This window comes from Coffea arabica, chromosome 4e (genome assembly GCF_036785885.1).
Source record: "Coffea arabica cultivar ET-39 chromosome 4e, Coffea Arabica ET-39 HiFi, whole genome shotgun sequence".
Lineage (NCBI taxonomy): Eukaryota > Viridiplantae > Streptophyta > Magnoliopsida > Gentianales > Rubiaceae > Coffea > Coffea arabica.
In genome coordinates, this window is record NC_092317.1 from 45089140 (window position 1) to 45107846 (window position 18707).

Below are 18707 nucleotides of genomic sequence, written 5' to 3' on the forward strand. Positions count from 1 at the left end.
ATTGGTACCTTAACTCACTAGATCCATCACCAAGATTGCTAGATGAAGACATCTGAATGATGTAAAACTACTTTGGGGCATATGGTAAGAGGATATGGGGTAAGAGGATGAAGCAAAATTTATGTGTTGATCGGGATGGTTCACATAGGTGGCAGTTAATATGTGGCTCCTCTCAGATATAAACTAGCAACCATGGAGTGAAACTTGCTTAAGTCTTTACGTACAAAGCATGAAAGCGGCAGTACCAGACATTCAAATAGTGTTACGTGGAGTTACTAACCAATTACGGAAAATTGCAGTTGTTATTGTGAAAGGAACTTAACAACAGTTACGGTCATGTGCTTTGGTTTAGGGTTACTCTAGCTTTTATAAAAAAAAAATTGAAGGTGGATCTGCTTTAGTATTTAATATTTGTTGTCTACACAAGTACTTGACCTGGCAAAACACTTCATGGTTTAAAGAAGTGATGCATCAATCGTCAAGTAGTTACTGACAATAAATCGTGCCCGATTCAATTTGTTCGAAAAAGCACCCTACTGGTATTTGTTTCTGTCGATTAGAGGTCCAGATTTGGTCCAATGTCAACAAAAAGAGGGTATGAATTAGAACTAAAAGTAATATTTAGAAGCAAATATTATGTAAAGACTCCTATGTAATATATTAAAAGAGTAGGTGATGAAAAGCTAAAGATAAATTTTGAGCGGAGTTACCACCAATTTGAAACATTCACCAAACATCTAGACAATTTGATGTGTAACACTATGCCTCATAAAAGTACATGTGATTAATGCCTCTGTGTTGGTAGGTTTTTCAAGTAATTTACGTACAATTACACATTATTTTAATAAAATGTTACAGCGTTCAAAACGGTTAAATATCGTTCGATCAATGGTGCCCTTGGTTTTCATTGTCTAGACTCTTCATAGTACCGGTATTACAAGTAGTTGGCATAGAGTTACGTCAAATTTAAATAAATATACATGTTCGGCTAAGGTTATTACTGACAACTATAGTAAGAACTCAAAACATGACTTAAAATCACATTTTATCGCCACAAGAGATAAATAACTAGTATGATACAAATATACGCAAATTTAGTCGCAAATATGGCCATATCAAAAAAACTACTGTTTCAAAAAAATCCTTCCCTATTATGCATATCAGTATCAACAATTTACATCCTTGGAGATGATCTAACTATTATTTATTGTTTACTCCCAAGCAAGGCGGCAATCGTGTTCCGAAACTTTGTATTATGCTCCGAACTACAAAGCTGCGCAATGTACATCACTCGATACTTAGCAACATTTTCCTGCAAAATTTCACCTCTGGTCATCAGCACCACGATAAAAGTATTTATTAACCGTTTTATTTCCACGAGTATACAAACAGATATTTATAAAATATGACCAACCTTGGTAATGCGCACAGCTAGTCTTCCATTCCAGTGTTCAAGAAAGGTCATCGTGAAACTCCACTATCGAACATGTTCAAATCAACATAATTTGACTCAGTAATATGGACTGGTACTAAAGTGATAGTAGTCGACATTGCAGTGATAAGGTATCGAGGTCGTCATGAAAGAAAATAAATTTTACATGCTATCGGATGACTGATGAGGGACATCAGCAAGTTCAAATTTGAAAGTTGCAAAGTCAATTTGCATCCCAAATTTAGTTGCCATTATCAGTCTGAGGGCATGTTGCTTCATGAAACACGGGTTACAACAGCATATGATAAAAATTAATGAACAAATCCCACAAACAATTATACCAAGCGCTTCTGAACACTAATATCTTTGCTCTTTGCTTTTTCTGGGTCAGGGTCTAGCAGATGGACTACGCGATGTGAGACATGGAAGGAGTACACAAACTAGTACCTGTCTACGCACACAGGAGCAAGAATCTGGCGCATAACAAATCATTTTCGTGAGCACTAGCATAATAGATTAGTTGACTAAGAACTTGCCAATATATATAAATTCATCAAACCACATACAATAAGGATATGAGCATACCAACTGGCACTTACATGGATCAGCCCCCTTATCAGGGTCGAGAATCTTGAACAACTTTATAAGCTTAGCAGTTAGAATGTCATCAGACTGTGATTCGAATTTTCGAAGATTCAAAATGCCATCCTGTTAACAATCAGTACAAGGGGATGTAGATGTTTAGAATATAAATGCATTGGTAACAGATTGGTACATGCAGTTATGCCAAGCTTCCACAATATTTTATTGAATATTAGCCATTATCTAACAACAATTTTAATACTTACAACTGCTATAGACTTGATAATATAGCGTTTAACTCTACTGGTTGTGCTAGTCTCCCCACCCCAGTTTATATGCCGGGCAAACATGTCCATGACCTGCGTATTCACAGCATAGTAACATGATTGGTCTAGTTACTAACATTGCAAAGACAATAAAACTTGACCTTACTTGGGATCTAACATAATGTATTAATTATTGGGCTGAAAAATTTAACTAACCCGAGTCGAGACATGCATGCCATTACTAAGAGTCTTGAGGTCATCTCGTGTGAGATAAAGTTGGAACATTTGAATAAGTGTCTCCCTGCCATTACGCGAGACAAATTTGGCATTTAGAATTGGAAGCTGTTAACAGCTACTTACTAGAAAAATGTAAATGCGTTGTCATAAAGTTACATTCATTTTTAGCCAACAAATAGAGGCGTAAATAAATCCTTAACCGATTGTACCATAGCCTCATAATCGTATTATAAATAGGTAGGAACCTTACTTGGGATTCTTTTCTGTCTCCCACGCAAATGCAGCAATCCTTTTGTCGTATTTGCTGATTGTCACGTGTGAAGGCAGAAGATACTCCGCTGATCGCAACATGCTGCTTTTCTTGGTTGCCCGAGTAGGCCTGTGCTCATTCTCATCATCAACAATTGCTGCAGAGATGAACAGATCACAAATTATAATTCAGTATGTATTTCAGATTTTCACATTAATGATTATGTATGTGTGTTATACAAAAAGGTAACAAGGTAAGAGCATGGCAACAACATTTAACTGATCAACCAACTATGCATTCGTTCCCTGCGATGAAGTGTTGACTAGTAAAATACATTTATGTTATTGCGGTCGAGAATTCTTGTCGACCGTAGTTTTTGAATTAATATGCAATACTCAAATATATTGAGCACACTGCAGCCTCAATAGTATCAAGCTTTACACTCGACATAACATAACTACTCTATTTACTGACACTTGTACATCAAATAGATGATAGCCACCAAGTTCACTAACCTTTCCTTTTGCGGCTACAAGACCTTGCCCTTCTCGTTGTGTGTGGCCCATCCAAACGATGCTCAATTCCAATGGGACTTGATGAACTCAAATACTGCATATGTTGCGTGGCTTCATTCCCAATGCAGCCTGCTGTGCTTATCATTTGATCCCCATGGGCTATCACGGCTCCTGAATCGCGTTGCGCGATTGTTGGGGTATCTATTGACGTGTACACCCTGTCGGATACGTCCTTCCCATCACTTGTGTTGCCTATATTTTCTGCCCCCTGGTTATCAGTTGTTCTCCCAGTTTGCTCTTTATCAATTGTCTCCTGCCCCATCGAATATCGGTTTGCTATATCAGCCGCATCTATTGATCTGCTAGGGGTCTCAATGTGATCATCATTATCGTCAACATCTTGTTTTTTTTCACTATCACCGTCTTCTTCATCTTCGTCAGATTTTCTGTCTCCTATCGATTCGTATTCGGAATGGTCCTCATTTTCCATATCATGATGTATTTGATCTGAATCACACAACCCATGTTTTTGCTTCTCCTTTGCTACGACTTCTGTTGTTGCTGATTTGGCCCTAGGATGAGAACACAGCATTTCTGCAATGTTTAATATCCTTCTTTGGCAACTCACGTTCATACTATTCACCTCTGAAAGTTCAGCCTACTTTTATATTAACAAACCATAATGAATATGTGATACACCGAATTTTAGGAGATTGTTTTTAGAAAAGATACTAAGGTTTATTTCTTTGGTTTTGATTTAAAATCTTGTTTTGTTTTAAAAGATTAGAAACCCTAAATTTTAATTAAAAACCCTAGTTATATTTGTGACAACCAAATTGTTGTTTAATTGAGTCTATGTATGACAATCCACTCGTGAGGTGTAATTAAGCTCGAGGGATTGTTGGATTACATTAAGTTGATGATCTATGGAGTGGTAAAATCCTTTTTATTTTTCTTAAAATTCATATTTGGCATTTATTCCTTTAGAATAGCTTTACTACTCATTCACTCTCTTAGTAGTTACAATCAACCATAGAATCAAGGATTTTTCCTTTAGGTTCCTAGTTCGGATAAATTAGGATTTTTGCGTATTTTGGCCGTGTGATCACTTGGTGAGGTGTATGTACTAGATTTGGTGGTTAAGAGTGAGTTTTATATAAGAAAAAGTGTGTGATTAGAAGTGATAATAATAAGTGAGTGGATCATAAGTTAAAACCCTAGTACGTGCGAAATAACGAAAAACGGCCCGAATCGATGTATACCGTTCGTTATCGATTGAGTGCACCACTTGAACACTACTTTATTACCTTAATTTTCTTGTTATTAATTGAAAAAAATCAGCCTTAAATATCTTCTCAATGCAGCCGAAATATTTGACAAAAAAAAACAAAGGTAAAGAAGAAAATTTGAAATTTGATCTTGAGGTGACACTTGGCAATCATCCAAGGGTTGTTTGACCAAACTAATTCCAACCTTCTTATCCTTCCTTGAGCTTCATTTCTTCTTCATTTTCTCCTTGGCTAGCCGTGAGTTGAGAGAGAAAAGAGGGAAGAAAGCCATTCAATTTCAATCTTGAGTTTTAGCTTAGTTTGAGTAAAAATCCAAAAATCAAACCGATTAAACACTTACTTAGGAACCTAGAAAGATTTGTGTGGCAAAGTTTTGGAGGGAAAGGTTGTGATTCTCTCTTGCAAGCAGCCTTGGTGAGGTATTGTGGTTTTCTATCCTTTTCTTGCATTTAATCTTGTTAAAGTTTAGTTAGAAACTTTTAATCTTGCCTTATAACGGTTAATTGGTTAGTTTTTATTGATATGGTGGATTGTTGAACTAGGGTTGAGTTGTTCAGTTGTGTTTAGTATTGTTTCTAAAGCATATGATGTTGATAAGCTTTGATAGGGACTTACTGTAGTGATTTAAGACATAAATGTGAATTTCAAACATTGAATCATCAATTCCAGAACTATGAATCCGATCTGTCCTGCTCTGATTAGCTTCATTTGTCCATGTTAGGAGATGAATCAGGCTTAGGTCAAAACATGAAAGTTGTAGGAAATAGTGTTATATAGTTACATGTAAAATTTCAACTCAATCTAAGTACTGTATCATGTGAAATGAACCAAAATACCCTTAACTACCAAATGTACTGCTTTGCGGACAGTTTTATGTTTTCCTCTGAGATGTCACATTTTGATATTGAAAATGCATGAATTGGATGTTGATGTCTTCATAAGACTTGTAGTTCTCTGTCTTAGCTTCAAAATGGTATAAAGGTCACCCCAAACTGATAGGCGTAGATTTAGTTGTGACCGAAACGCCAAGAGACGTCAAATCTGCCATTTAGCTATTTGCCTTTAAACTTGATTTCCGGTTGCCTTATTAAGACTTGTGTTGTAATTGGATTATTTTGAGCCTAGTTGAAGGGCTATTGTAGTAACATTGTCTATGTGTGACATTGGAGTTGATTTGAGGAAAATAATGAAGCCATAAATGGCTGAAAAATAGGTAAACACAAGAGGCATGCCGCCCAAATTTTCACTAGAGGTATAAACCAGCCTTTGGAGTTCTGGTTCTGTAATCTGCAAATTCGACCTAGATCCACTGAAAACTGAATTGGGTTGTCTTCATGAAAGTTGTAACCCTTTGTCTTAGTTTCGAGACGCTACCTAAAACACCTTGATCCGATAACCACAGCTCTGGTTATGATCAAAACCGTGTAACCCATTTTTATACCATTTTCATTTCCGCGCACGTGCACATGCATTTCTTTGCCGTTTCTGCCGTTTTGGCCGTTTTAGCCCTTATTTCCATTTGTGATGGTTGATTGATTGGTATTTGAGTATAATCTTCTGTCACAGGCAGTGACGAACCAGACGGAGTCAGTGGACCCGTATAAAGTGCCTTGATTTACGTGCTAACTATTTTGAGTGAGTAATTGGATTTGTTTATGTGAGAAATTGTCAAAGTACTTTGTATATGTTAAACGTGTACTTAGACGAGGGTGTACTTTATCTCACTCGTCCTAAACTCATTCGTTGTTCTTGATTTAATATGTGAGAATACATGTCTTGTGTTGAGTATCCCTTTTACTGTGTGCTGTTGGGGTGATTACATGACTTGAGTTGAACCCCTTGTACTGTGTGCTGTTGGGGTAATTAAATGACACGAGTACTTTGTTGAGAGATATCCTCTATTGAGAGACTGGATATCTCAGGATTTGGTTCTAACCCGATTCCAAGAGTAGATGAACTATTCGAGCCAGTCGGGGTTTGGTCAAAGTTAGTTCCATGCTAACCTTGGGATTTCGTTCTTTGTTAAAGTTTTGATTAAAACTAAGTGATTTTGTTTTGCTCGAACTGCTATGTGCTATTGACTGGCAAGTGGGGGGTTGATAAGGTGAACGGGGAAAGTGAAGTGGAGTCTACGGACTATGAGTATTTTGGTTGACGGAGTGTCAACAGGTGGTCAAACTCGGGGAATTAAACTGGTTTTGAAGCCACCCGTATCCTACCATTATGATGTTATTTTTCTATTATTGATGTCAAATATCCTGATTTACATGTTTATTTGGATGTGATTTCACGTTTTTACCCCCGATTATTCACTAAGTATATAGCTTACCCCATTCCATTTGTTTTCCTTAGCAGGGGCTGACGCGGGGAAAGTTCGGGAAGGTGTATAGACTTTTGGTTTATAAAATAGTTGATTTTGCCCTAATACTTGTTATAAGTTGACTAATAAGATGTATACATTTGTTGTAGTGGTTATAGTTAGTAGATTTTTTAGGGTTTACTTTCTGGTACTAATGGTATGTATGACTTGATGTAATAGTTTATACAATTTTTGAAGATGTAATAGTGTATATAGAACTTTTCTTGTAGCGTGAAATCTATTTTCTCGTTTTAGAATATCGAGTCCTGGCGCAAGTTAGGTAGGCGATCCGTTAAACCCTTTGGTACGCCTTTGGGTACGGTGGGGTCGTCACAGAATAGCCCGTTTCGATTTAATTCAAAACTTATCAATTTATAGTATGCACTTCTGCTGTTTGCACTTTTGCATGGCTCTCCTCACTAAATCTGCCTTTTACACAATGAATTAGTGAAATTTTTTGCATCACTAAATTATGTACATCATATACGTGAAAATGCCTTAAGGTGTATTTTTCCATTCGAATCGAATGAAGTATAGAGTTACCTTTACATTTTTAGCAACTAATATTCGTCACGTGGTTTCACTATGTTTCAATTGTATACTTGTTTGTTGAGCAGTAGTATTCTCTGTGCTCGGCGTATGAAAAATCTTGCCAACTCTGGTCATCAGAAACTTAACACACATGTCTGTGCACTTCCTTGTCTCATACTCCATTTATTGTTCACTTATTTGAGTTTCAATGTCATGCATAGCAAATGCAAATGTTTTGTAAGGTTTATGCGCAGACTACGGTAATGATTTTATTTCACAAAATAACTTTCCTAAATGAGGCTAGGTTTGGCTGCTTACATATGGTTATTTACATCATCAACAATGTATAACTTTTAATTACGCAAGAATAGGACATAATTTGCATCAATTTTCAAAGTTAGGCATCTTACAGCAATATCATGATGCCCGCTGTCCATCATTATTCCAACTAGCTTAGGGGGTAGTTCACTTATCTGTGCACTAGATTCAGCATCTTCCTATTCATGCGGGCCAATCTACGAAAACAAAATCAAACAATCATTTCACAAGTACATGGTATGTGTTGTCTATATATACAAATTAGTAAGTTACAATTCATCAACAAAACCATCGCTCTCACCAGTTTTCCTTTTCCATAACCTCCGAGATTATCGATTTCTAATGCATCCCACTCTGAAATTAAAGCATCTGTCCATGCCTTTGTTCTTGGTATAGCTCGAGCCACTTTATACTTTAGTATTGTCATCCGATCAAGTTAATGCACCTGCAATTAAATTGGAAAGTGACTCATGAATTATATCAGCTGCAAAAATATGTATTACGACAGTAAATTTTTTTTACATTTCTAATGTCGGATTTGTTCGAACAAACTCTTTCCCATCCTTCACACTCACTTATCATTTCAAGTACTATGCATAAAAAAATTTATCATCCGGCTAGTTGGAATTTGTTTTCGTTGCATCACCAACTAGTTAGATCATTTAATAACTTTTTATATAACGTAACTAAATTTACCAGTAGGACAAAGAGGCAGCCCCCAACATATTGGTGCTACTTTCCTCTTTTCTTCTGAACTTTTAATACCTACATAGTACATTTCTAACGTACTCTACCCAGTTTAATGAAGCCACCTCATTAACTACCTTCGTGCAACCCCATAGCCGGATTTTATACTCAACCCTAATAGTTGGAGCCAATAGACATCCACAAGCAAATGCAACAAATAGTCGCTTAAACTCGTTCCCACCGTTCATGGATACTAATTCCTTTTACAGCTCTTTCCATTTGTATGTTCGTTGACTTGGCCCAGAATCTCCACCTTCACTGCTATCAGTATCTTCAATCGGTACGGGGGCCATCATTCGGGATTCCAAGGATTAAACTGATATCTTTTGCTGTTAAGGGTAGCAGACCGTCTCTATGTAGCTGAAAGCTGCTTATTGTCGGATTAAAATTGTCGATCAGCCAGGTTCCTATGCCACTCGGAATGGACCGACACTTTATTTCCAACAGCCCTCCAAATCCCATATCTCTGATCTGCTGTTCTTTTGTTTCATCGATGTTTGATCCTAACCAAAACATCTGATTTAGTGAACAACGAATGGTGTACTTCTGATTCTATAATCAAATTCAACAAAAAAACTAGTTAGCCTTCCACAAATTATCACAAAACTACCCATTTCATCCAGCCATACTTTGTGTTTATCTTAATCCGCTGTTTTGGCGGAATAGCCTTTCCAAGCGGCACCAGTTCTGTATTGTCCTTCTCTTTCTCTTTCCGATAGTTCTCTTTTCGCTTCTGTACATTTTCCTCGCTCAGTTTATCATATGCTGCTTTGGTCATTTTATTATACTGTATTGGATGCATATAATCGTGAATAATGTTATATGCAACTCAGCATGTTCTAATTGTGTTTTTTACATTTACCAGGCCATTTTTTGTTGATTAATGATTTATTTAGCTTTCCATGCATACCTCTATTATCTTAATGCCTTTCGCTGGAACGGTGTTTTGATACTGCTTCCTATATACATTAAATATTAACCAATTAACAATGCATTCTACTCATGATTATTATTTTTTATGAACATCAATATTACCCAAACTTCATCCACGGATTCAACGGTGGAACTGGTTGTCTGACTTCACTTGTTCTCGCTGCCTCTATTTCTTCATTTTCGCCTAAACTCTTGTTCCGTCATTCGATTCTTATCCGTACCATCCTACCTCTGCTCATTCATATTGTAATCAAATTTATGCATGTCACCTCCTACTGCCCATATTTAGAGATAGATGCTGCCCACTTACTTGTTCGATGCATTTGATGGTGCCTGCCCTTCCCTTTCACAGCGTATTCCCCTTTCTTCTTCTTTTTTGCTCGTTTTCTTAGGTGATCTTCTTGATCTTTTTCATGCCATTTACAACAATTAGTCACAAAAATTTATTACAAATTTTCTGCTTTTCAATTCCTAAGATTTTAACAATGAAATACAGTATGAAGTACAGCTACGCATGATATACTACCACCAAATCTACATAACACATTCTCTACAACAACTAACTACGAGAAGGTACCGATATTTTGTTCTATCCTTCAACAAGCAAGTGGGCAACTTTTTACTCTAACTTTTTTCAATTGCCTTCATTTCACAAACCTATTAACTTTGCTACAATAAATGACATCTTTATGCAAATAATACGATAAACATACACCAATGCAGTTGTAAATATGACCTACCAATCTGAGTACAATAACATTTCTATTCTGTTTCTGTGGTATACCTGTTAATCCATAACATGTAACAGTTATCCAACATTGTGTTTATGCAGAACAACGAAAACAATAAATATGCACCAATGAAGTCCGAATACGATATACCAATTGCACACTAACACTTCTATTCTGTTTCTTCTCTGTACCTGTTAATCTACAACATGTAACACTTATCCAATACTGTGTTCATGCACACGAACTAATACAATAAACATACACCAATAAAGACCCAAATACAACATCCCAATTTCAAAGACACATTTCTATTCTATTTCTATCCTATTCCTGTTAATCCACAACATGTAACAGTTATCCAATATTGTGTTTATGCATAACAACGAATACAATAAACATACACCAACGAAATCTCAAATATGACATACCAATTACACACTAACATTTCTACTCTGTTTCTTCTTTGTGCTTGTTAATCCATAACATGTAAGACTTATCCAATATTGTGTTCATGCACACGAACTAATACAATACGCATACATCAATGCAGTCGCAAATACGACATTCCAATTTCAAACTAACATTTCTATTCTGTTTCTGTCTTGTACCTATTAATCCACAACATGCAAGACTTATCCACAACATGCAAGACTTATCCAACAACATGTAAGACTTATCCAACATTGTGTTCATGCACATGAACTAATACAATAGATATACACTAATGAAGATCCAAATACGACATACCAATTTTACACTAACATTTCTTCTTTGTGCCTGTTAATCCACAATATGTAAGACTTATCCAATATTGTGTTCATGCACATGAACTCATATACTAGACATTCCCCACTGAAGTTCCAAATACAACATACCAATTTCAGACTAACATTTCTATTCTATTCTGTTCTGTACCTATTCATCCACTGCATGTAAGACCTATCCAACATTATTTCGTGGCCCATAAACTAACAAAGCTTGTAACATTTTTTGTACGCTGAGTATGACACATACAACAGTCTGTTATTTTGTCTAACGTATTTATATTACTGCCAACTCTCCTATCATCAAATTCCATGCAATCCATTTCATCTTTTATGGCTTTATTTTTCAAATGGGCTCCAAGTCACATATAGGGAGGTAATACTTTCACAATACCATATAATATGTTCTTCGCCTCTAGCCTTTGTTATTTTTTAGTCATTTTCCTTATACTATGTACTACATACACCATGTTTTGACTTTGTTATGATAATGATTTACACTTTAACACACCGTAACATTTTTTCTCAATGTCACATTTTTTCTACATAACATAATTTTAAGCCAACATACTGTATGAGCCATCCTTCACTGAATTATCTTTTGACTATTTGGTTTCGCAGTGTATGATATACTCAACACGTTGTACTATCTACTTAGCACATAGTAATTATAATCTACACCCATTTTTTACACCTACGAACTCCCAAACTCATGCACACATTTTCTCAAGCAGTTGTGCCGCAAGATTTTCCCCTTCATTCCCACTCTCCTGTTTCGACGCTCAAAGACTAACACATAATACTCCTATCACGCTGCACTTATCAATTACTATACACAAAATCGTGCTCATGTGACATCCCTCTATGCAATCATCATAGTGTACACAAAAAACATTCACAAGTAAAGTCCTTTGATGAGAATATAAAAACCAAGGCCCATTCAAGCACATGGGGAATTGGAAGATTCAAGTGAAAACTAGTTGATTGCACGAATGCTTGAGTTTAGTAGGATTATTTGATTTTTCTCGTTGATTTTGGTTATTTCTCGTTTTAAAAAGTCTAGGTAATTAAGATAGTTTAATTGCGGCCCATTTGTTAGTAACTAAGGCCCAAAATCTTTCTTAAGTATGTAGGGTAGTTTGGTCAACTTTTGGATTAGGGTTAATGCTTGTAAGGGCTATAAATAGCCCCACTTCCTCTTTGTTTTGGGATCAGTTTTTGACTATTAAATACAATTAGTGAGTTTTCACTTTCTCTTTGACAAGAGAGTTGCCTTTGAATACTTGAGAATCTTCTCAAGTTATTCACCCGAACTTATCAATCAAGTATCTCCTTGATTGTGGCGTTCTACTACCTCCAATTTGGTTCGTTAATTCGAGTAGTTACGGGTTGAGATAATATCAAAATTGTTCGTGACTTCTAGGGATTAGTTGGGTCAAATTTCCGCTGCCTAAGCCATGGTGGTTTGGTTGTCTAGATCGGGGTTTCACATCAGTTGGTACCAGAGCTAGTTGACAACCACCAGGTTATATCTTTTTTTTTATTTTTCGTTTATTTCGAGTCATATATGTTTATCCCAATCTGTTCGTTTGTTTAGAACAACAAAAAAAAAAATTACTGTTCTTCGTTACTGTTCACCCAACACTGTTCATCGTTACTGTTCATAGACACTGTTCATAGTTACTGTTCATCCGAATTCAAATCTGACCAGCCTTGTTGTTTGTGTTATCCAACTTATTTACTTGATTTTCAAATCTGAATTTTGGCAAAACTTGTTGGAATTTTGTGAATCTTGAAGAGAACTTACAATAATCTTGAGTTTCTTGAATTCTTGACCACAATCTTGAAATTTCTGAAGTTCCTGACAACTTCCTTGAACGTTCTTGAAAGATCTTGGAGTTCTTGGTTGTTATTATTTGTGGACTTTCTTATTTTGTGTCGTGGTTGATAGTTGTAGTCAAAAAAAAAAGACAAAAAAAAAAGAAGAAAGAAAAGAGGAATTGGTTGGCAAGAGAAAAAAAAAGGAAAGGAAAGAAAGGGGCAACCGAATTGTTTTGAATAGAGAACCAAATCTGATTTGTGCAATCTTTCTTGGAGTAGAATTTGGAAGTTACCAAAAGTTGTTTCAAGGAGATTACCAAAGGTTGTTTCAAGAAGGTTATCAAAAGTTGTTTCAAGAAGGTTACCAAAAGTTGTTCAAGAGGAAGAGGATTTTCAAAAGGTTTCCAAAAACTAACTTGTTTCCAAAATCAATTAGGAAACTAAGTAAAGCACTTGGATAACTCTTTGTACTCACTTGGACACACTCTCTCCTACCTTTTTAGGAAACTTTCCTAAACTCTCTCATCCATTTTTTAGAAACTTTCCTATATTCTCTCATCCATTTTTAGGAAACTTTCCTAAACTCTCTCATCCATTTTTTTGGAAATTTTCCTATATTCTCTCATCCATTTTTTGGAAATTTTCCTAAACTCTCTTATCCATTTTTTAGAAAACTCTCCTAAAATTCTCTCATCCATGTTTAGGACCTTTCCTATATTCTCTCATCCACTTTAGGAAACTCTCCTATATTCTCTTCCTAGATTCTAGGAACACTTTCCTACATTTTCTCCTACATTCTTGTGATTACACTTGTGGAAAGGTTGGTAACGGTTGTTGGACTTGAGCAGCATTTCTCAACTACCTAACCTAACAGGTAAAGGTATTTGGTAAGTCCATTAGAGTGACATCCATATACACGAGTGCGAGTGGATACACGTAAGGGAGCGTGAAAGGCAATATCTTCGGTTTCGTTGCTAACTTTTTGCAGGTTCCCTCATACGTCATGGCGAGTATAAGACGCATAAAAGCTAGATCACAACATTGTCTTCCTGATCCTAAGGGAGTCAAAGAAGTGGCATTACGTGGTGTAGATGAGCAATTGGATTTCGTCAAATCTCAGTTGCTTGGTTGGTTTTATACTCGTTGCGGTGTCAAAGATAAAATTTGTAGCTTGGCCATTGATGGTAGTTGTGAAGTCAATCTTACAAGTGCTATCATGGTTGAGAAATTAAATCTTCCAACCATTGATCATCTTCAACCGTACAAGTTGACGAGCACTCATGGGGATGTTTGGGTTACTAAGCACACACTTGTACCTATTCAAATCGGCAAATATGTGGATGAGGTGTTGTGTGATGTAGTCCCAATTCAAGTGACACATGTGTTGTTGGGCAAAGCATGGATGTCGAGGCGAGAAGTTAAAATTGATGGACATACTAATAAGTATTCCTTCTTATTTAATAGTCGTCGTCTTGCACTTGTATCACTTACTTATGACCAACTTTGTATTGATCTAGCATGCATGAAAAGTGAGTTTGAGCGTTATAGAATGGAGAAAAAGCTAGATGAGGGAATTGTGCCTGCAGAGGTAAAACCCGAGGAAGTTGAAAGTAATGAGATAAAAGGGTCAGCTGTTGAACTAGAAAAAGAGATGGAAAAATCTAATGAGATGGGTGGTAAAAAGGAAGAAAGAAGAGAAAGTGGGCTGATCTTGAGCAACCCGGTGAAGGCCTATTATTTTCTTAACAAACTTACCTTTGCTTTGTTTAGTGTTTCTTCTTTTATACAGATCAAGCAAAGGCAAGTTGAGCTGATCTTGGTGTGTTCCATTCCAAAATCAATTGTAGACGTTGCAAGCCTCCATGGAGTTGGTACTCCAAGAGTTAAACTCCCTTGGTATCCATTCATGGAACAATGTCAACTCAAATCAGTCCACACCAAAGGGGAGTTGATTCGAGCTCATCTTGAAGGGAACACTCCATATTTTAGGGATGGTTGTGTACCAAGGGTTCGTTTAAAGAACAAGTACCTCAATGACCATTATGATTTTCGTCTTGCTCTTAGTCCACATGCAGCTCCAACATCACCAAATCCGCCTTGGTGCCTTGCAAGTGTGTTCAAGCTGGAGTTCGATTTCACGGGATACACTTCATACCACTTTGAGGACCCTTACCTCATGACCACAAACAATAAAGTTGAGCATACATTGAAGATGATTTGTGAGATTCAAGGTTCGACGAGGGTTATTTTCCAACTTAGCACATGGGCTTTGCATTGGATGCCATCTGTAGCCATCATAACAAGATTGAGTCGAAGGCATGTAACTCGTCTTGTCACCATTCGTGCTTCAATTTGTGGGCAAATTGCTTTTAAGAGGAGGGGAATGATGAGAATATAAAGACCAAGACCCATTCAAGCACATGGGGAATTGGAAGATTCAAGTGAAAACTAGTTGATTGCACGAATGCTTGAGTTTAGTAGGATTATTTGATTTTCCTCGTTGATTTTTGTTATTTCTCGTTTTAAAAAGTCTAGGTAATTAAGATAGTTTAATTGCGGCCCATTTGTTAGTAACTAAGGCCCAAAATCTTTCTTAAATATGTAGGGTAGTTTGGTCAACTTTTGGATTAGAGTTAATGCTTGTAAGGGCTATAAATAGCCCCACTTCCTCTTTGTTTTGGGATCAGTTTTTGACTATTAAATACAATTAGTGAGTTTTCACTTTCTCTTTGACAAGAGAGTTGCCTTTGAATACTTGAGAATCTTCTTAAGTTATTCACCCGAAATTATCAATCGAGTTTCTCCTTAATTGTGGCGTTCTACTACCTCCAATTTGGTTCATTAATTCGAGTAGTTTCGGGTTGAGATAATATCAAAATTGTTCGTGACTTCTAGGGATTAGTTGGGTCAAATTTCCGCTGCCTAAGCCATGGTGTTTTGGTTGTCTAGATCGGGGTTTCACATCAGTTGGTACCAGAGCTAGTTGACAACCACCAGGTTATATCTTTTTTTTATTTTTCGTTTATTTCGAGTCATATATGTTTATCCCAATCTGTTCGTTTGTTTAGAACAAAAAAAAAAATTTACTGCTCATCGTACTGTTCATCCAACACTGTTCATCGTTACTGTTCATAGACACTGTTCATAGTTACTGTTCATCCGAATACAAATCTGTCCAGCCTTGTTGTTTGTGTTATCCAACTTGTTTACTTGATTTTCAAATCTGAATTTTGGCAAAACTTGTTGGAATTTTGTGAATCTTGAAGAGAACTTACAATAATCTTGAGTTTCTTGAATTCTTGACCACAATCTTGAAATTTCTGAAGTTCCTGACAACTTCCTTGAACGTTCTTGAAAGATCTTGGAGTTCTTGGTTGTTATTATTTGTGGACTTCCTTGTTTTGTGTCGTGGTTGATAGTTGTAGTAAAAAAAAAAGACAAAAAAAAAAAGAATAAAGAAAAGAGGAATTGGTTGGCAAGAGAAAAAAAAAAAGGAAAGGAAAGAAAGGGGCAACCGAATTGTTTTGAATAGAGAACCAAATCTGATTTGTGCAATCTTTCTTGGAGTAGAATTTGGAAGTTACCAAAAATTGTTTCAAGAAGATTACCAAAGGTTGTTTCAAGAAGGTTACCAAAAGTTGTTCAAGAGGAAGAGGATTTTCAAAAGGTTTCCAAAAACTAACTTGTTTCCAAAATCAATTAGGAAACTAAGTAAAGCACTTGGATAACTCTTTGTACTCACTTGGACACTCTCTCTCCTACCTTTTTATGAAACTTTCCTAAACTCTCTCATCCATTTTTTGGAAACTTTCCTATATTCTCTCATCCATTTTTAGGAAACTTTCCTAAACTCTCTCATCCATTTTTTTGGAAATTTTCCTATATTCTCTCATCCATTTTTAGGAAATTTTCCTAAACTCTCTCATCCATTTTTTAGGAAACTCTCCAAAAATTCTCTCATCCATGTTTAGGACCTTTCCTATATTCTCTCATCCACTTTAGGAAACTCTCCTATATTCTCTTCCTAGATTCTAGGAACACTTTCCTACATTTTCTCCTACATTCTTGTGATTACACTTGTGGAAAGGTTGGTAACGGTTGTTGGACTTGAGCAGCATTTCTCAACTACCTAACCTAACAGGTAAAGGTATTTGGTAAGTCCATTAGAGTGACATCCATATACACGAGTGCGAGTGGATACACGTAAGGGAGCGTGAAAGGCAATATCTTCGGTTTCGTTGCTAACTTTTTGCAGGTTCCCTCATACGTCATGGCGAGTATAAGACGCATAAAAGCTAGCTCACAACATTGTCTTCCTGATCCTAAGGGAATCAAAGAAGTAGCATTACGTGGTGTAGATGAGCAATTGGATTTCGTCAAATCTCAGTTGCTTGGTTGGTTTTATACTCGTTGCGGTGTCAAAGATAAAATTTGTAGCTTGGCCATTGATGGTAGTTGTGAAGTCAATCTTGCAAGTGCTATCATGGTTGAGAAATTAAATCTTCCAACCATTGATCATCTTCAACCGTACAAGTTGACGAGCACTCATGGGGATGTTTGGGTTACTAAGCACACACTTGTACCTATTCAAATCGGCAAATATGTGGATGAGGTGTTGTGTGATGTAGTCCCAATTCAAGTGACACATGTGTTGTTGGGCAAAGCATGGATGTCGAGGCGAGAAGTTAAAATTGATGGACATACTAATAAGTATTCCTTCTTATTTAATAGTCGTCGTCTTGCACTTGTATCACTTACTTATGACCAACTTTGTATTGATCTAGCATGCATGAAAAGTGAGTTTGAGCGTTATAGAATGGAGAAAAAGCTAGATGAGGGAATTGTGCCTGCAGAGGTAAAACCCGAGGAAGTTGAAAGTAATGAGATAAAAGGGTCAGCTGTTGAACTAGAAAAAGAGATGGAAAAATCTAATGAGATGGGTGGTAAAAAGGAAGAAAGAAGAGAAAGTGGGCTGATCTTGAGCAACCCGGTGAAGGCCTATTATTTTCTTAACAAACTTACCTTTGCTTTGTTTAGTGTTTCTTCTTTTATACAGATCAAGCAAAGGCAAGTTGAGCTGATCTTGGTGTGTTCCATTCCAAAATCAATTGTAGACGTTGCAAGCCTCCATGGAGTTGGTACTCCAAGAGTTAAACTCCCTTGGTATCCATTCATGGAACAATGTCAACTCAAATCAGTCCACACCAAAGGGGAGTTGATTCGAGCTCATCTTGAAGGGAACACTCCATATTTTAGGGATGGTTGTGTACCAAGGTTTCGTTTAAAGAACAAGTACCTCAATGACCATTATGATTTTCGTCTTGCTCTTAGTCCACATGCAGCTCCAACATCACCAAATCCGCCTTGGTGCCTTGCAAGTGTGTTCAAGCCGGAGTTCGATTTCACGGGATACACTTCATACCACTTTGAGGACCCTTACCTCATGACCACAAACAATAAAGTTGAGCATACATTGAAGATGGTTTGTGAGATTCAAGGTTCGACGAGGGTTATTTTCCAACTTAGCACATGGGCTTTGCATTGGATGCCATCTGTAGCCATCATAACAAGATTGAGTCGAAGGCATGTAACTCGTCTTGTCACCATTCGTGCTTCAATTTGTGGGCAAATTGCTTTTAAGAGTAGGGGAATGATGAGAATATAAAGACCAAGGCCCATTCAAGCACATGGGGAATTGGAAGATTCAAGTGAAGACTAGTTGATTGCACGAATGCTTGAGTTTAGTAGGATTATTTGATTTTCCTCGTTGATTTTGGTTATTTCTCGTTTTAAAAAGTCTAGGTAATTAAGATAGTTTAATTGCGGCCCATTTGTTAGTAAGTAAGGCCCAAAATCTTTCTTAAGTATGTAGGGTAGTTTGGTCAACTTTTGGATTAGGGTTAATGCTTGTAAGGGCTATAAATAGCCCCAC